Raw genomic sequence first — 4,186 nt, forward strand, 5'->3', positions numbered from 1 at the left:
AATAAGGGCTCCATAACACTTCAATGAAATAAAAGGTGTCATCTTTGCGCCTGTGAGCCTCTCTGAAAGGTTGCCGTCCCGTGTAAAAAGCCTTCAAGCATCATGCAGTCAACACAATCCACATCTTCCCATTTGCTCCCGCTTGTTTTATTTCTGCGTTCAGCTGTTGAGATATGGGATGTCTCAAAGAATTCGGGAGGATGTGTTTTTGTGAAGAATTTCTGAGGGAGTCTGAGGGAAGTCTGCAGGCAAGGGCGCTCATTGCTAATGCTGCGTTATTTGAAGAGCAGCCCCGTGCAGGCAAAAGGCAGCCGGAGAGCAGGTGATTTCAGGGAAGATGCCGCATTTCGACACGTCACAAGGAAACATTGTTGAAGATAAAAGGAAACAAATAATATTATCAGGCCAAGGTATTTAGGGAAAGATAGGCTATCTCCTGAGTGTCAGATTGATGCGTCACTGCCTTGATATGCGAGTTATTTGGCAGAACTTCAGTGTACAATTCCACACAATTTCACATGCATGATGCCGAAACACTTGACTGGTATTTTGGGATTATCGTCATTTTCTAATTGATACATTTGGCACAGAGGACTCTTAATTTCACCCCACTCGCTCACAAATATTGACTTGTTGCATTTTGACTGTATGGCTGGAGAAGTGTGGTGTTTTTCCAGTTAGGCTTTCCATGATGTCTGCTTTTGTTGTTTTTCACTTTTCTATTGTTTTGTTTTTTTGATTGCCATATGTTTTAACGAACTTCTCTTTGTTGGTGTTTGGCGTGCACATCTGCATTTGTTCAACCATAGAGCAGCACAGCAAGAATAGGGAAATGTGAATGTGACAAACAAATGATTTTGTCAGTGTTATGATGTCAACAAAGAAGTATAGCGCCTGCAGGGTCAGTGGATGTGTCATCTTCTCTCATGATAAGTTGCTAGAGGTTTTTTTCTTTTGTATTTTTGTCAAAACTGCATTTGATTTGTTTTTTCTGAGTAGTGCCCCCACACCCCTTCATGACAGATGAGTGTTGCTGCTTAATTAAAGAAGAAATAAAGGAGAATGCTGACTGCAGTATGATTTTCATTGAATCATTGGGGATGATTTGCATATTTTAACAGTTGTGTTGTGTCGCTGCATTCTAATTCGTTTTGCTGATGGAAGATCTGCTGCAGTTTTTTTTCATTATTCTTCTTAATTTGCTGATTTTCTAACCTCGCAAGGCATTTCTACATTTAGTTTTGATTTCATCGTTAATACAGTTTTCATGTCTGTAGAATTCACAGCAAATTGATTTCAACGATATTAATCATCTGGAAAATGAAGAAATAAGCAGCTTTGAATTTTAAGATTTAAAAGTTTCATATTATTGCTCCAGTTTTGTCTTTAATAAATTGTGATTAAATTTGAGTCCAAGAGTATTCAGCAATCAGTCAGTGATCATTTGTAAGTCAAAAAAGGATATGTCTTGCTAAACAATATATATTTTTAAACAGACAGAGAATGAAGAATGATTAAAAAAGGAGCATAATAATTGAAAGCATCCAAGTGTTTAACTATTTCAGAAAAGAAATAAATAAGATCCAGGTGGGACCGAAAGTGAATCCTATTTATTATTTCCAATGGATATTAAATTTCTTTGCAAGCTCTATGCAACATAATAATCCAGAAATTTGTTTGGTTTTGTTTATTATTTCTTTATAAAATGTAAACTCTGAATGGAATTTGCTGAGTTTAAAAGGAAATCAAAATGTGAATGGGGAGCCCCTGCATGTCAGGTATGCTCTCTCCCTGCAGACTTGTCTGTGAGTATTTTCTTTTCACATACCTCAGCTGATCTTATCTATGCAAACGAGTTTGGCTACACCTCCCCAGAACACAACGGACAAAAGATTTAAAAAAAAAAAGAGACAAAAAGAAAATGGCAATCATTTGAAAACATTGCTTATTTCTCCTTTTCATTCTATAGTGACCACCAAGTTCTCCTTGACTATCTTCCCATGATTTATTGAAACATTGATGTGACTGTTGAAAAACTAAAACGAATCTGAAAGTTTTTCATATCACTTGATAGCTTAGAGAAAAAGAATACACACGTCGGTGAGTTGTGAGCTTGTGAGAGAAATACTCATAAGTGAGCTGCTGTGTGTGTCTCGGTAGAGCTGGGATGAATTCCCCATTCGACTCTCGTCTCACTTGCCGCATTTTTCTCATCATTTCTTCTCGTCCCGATTGTCATGTCGCTCATAAAGGAACAATCATCGTCGACAGACCCGCGCGGGGATTTCATCTGTAAAAAGTGATGATGACTCACTCCAATAGAAAACCCCCCGATCATTTTTTTCATCTCCTTATTCTAAACAGATTTTTTTAATTACAATATTTATATTCGGTACGCCCGCAGCCGCCACCCGCGTGAGAATAAACGGTTCGGATAATGTATGGATGGATAGTTCGATTATATTATTCTTTATTTCACTTATTTAAATCAAAAACTTTAAAGACCCCCGAACAAGTCTTATTATTCGATGTGCATTTCTTGCAGCGTGCTGCGCACTTGTTTCTTAGTTTCTTTTTCATTGACTGTTTGCCTTCCTAGTAAAAAGTCGGACGGTAAATGCCAGAAAGGCTTGGCGTGTCTTTGCAAAGATATGTTACAGCTTTATTCTGATATGCTGAGTGAACGCTTCCGCCTGTGATGTGCCTTGCGGTGTTCCGCCATGGAACTGCACAATAGGCGGGCGGGGGCGCCCAGGCATGTGTGATTCAACCACGTGGTGCTTGCATGACATTTAGAAACCTACACATATGGGAAAATATTCAAGAAATAATTGAAGGGTTTTTTTTGTTTGTTTTTTAAAGTCAGTTCACTCCTGGTTGCTCCTTTCCAGGAGGCAAGCTCTGACATGGCAGGTATGCATATAAGCAAATATGGGCTGCATATCCTCCAATTTGCATGCGGAGAGATGACTATCGGTGTGTAAACAGCCGCAGGTGCGATCCATGCAGGTGAAGGAAGCGGCTGTGGCAGTAAAGGACTCTCGGACAGTTTGGAGCACCTGCTTCCATCATAGCGTACTTCTTTGTCGCTCTTTTCTCTCAGATTCGTCAGATTTGGATGATTTTCTTTTTTTTATAGCATCACTTCACAACTAGTGTCTGCTCTCTTATTTGCACTGGTCAGCCTTTTTTGGACTACATTTTCCAATCAGAGATGCCTGTTGTTTTGACAAGGAATTGTGTGCATACACAACCAACGGTTTGTCGTTTGAGACTCGATCAGTTGAAATCGTATTCCCTGCATACAATTGAGCTGCTCCACTCATTGATGTGTCTTTTGCATCCCAGCCGAGGCAGAGGAAGGTAAGAGGAATTCTGCCCAGTAACAATCGCCCAGCCTGGTCGAGCTGTGGAGAACTATTGGCTATGCAAATAGACACACGCGGAAGGAGGAGGAAACTACAGGAGTGTGTGTGTGTGGGGTGGGCGGAAGGGGGAAAAAAAACTTTAAAGAGACATTTCCCCTGCTTTTTCTCCCAAGAGCGCCATGCAGCCTATAGGAGCTACAAATTTGGGAGGACTTTACAAAAAGTCTTCCCCCTGATGCACTGCGGCCTTCATTCACAGCTCACAGCTTTGAAGTCGCTCAAGAAGAATTGGGGATATGGGCGCATTAGCATATTTATCCATGCAGATTCTCATCTCTTATTAGTTGTGTATTTTTTTAACTAGCTGCTCAATAAACGCAACTCTCTGATTCATATACAGTATATATATATATATATATATATATATATACCCTCTTGCTTCACCGTGCCATATTTCGACAAAGGAAGACAAGTGGGGGGGGGGGGGGGTTCGTGCCCTAAGTGTTGCTCGAGAAAAGCACATGGCAGCCCCTCTTTGTTCACCGCAATCACTGTAAAAAGTCATCCACACAGTAGCTTATTTTTTGAAAAAAAGATCTTTGGGCAATACATACCCGGGCTTTGCGAAGTAGGCTATTTTTCGTCACAATGTAAACTTAAAATAAAATGACGTTCCTTCCTGTAGTTTTTAAGAACCTATGGAAGTCAACGCTCCCAAAGATAATGAGCCATTTTAACACGTGTTCTTCGACTTTTGGGAGGCAAAACGGTGCATAAGTTGGATTTGAGCTATATAAGCGATGCGCGCGCGCATGGCA

Source organism: Hippocampus guttulatus, chromosome 4, assembly GCF_054856545.1.
Source record: "Hippocampus guttulatus isolate MCC_2025c chromosome 4, RoL_Hgut_1.0, whole genome shotgun sequence".
Lineage (NCBI taxonomy): Eukaryota > Metazoa > Chordata > Actinopteri > Syngnathiformes > Syngnathidae > Hippocampus > Hippocampus guttulatus.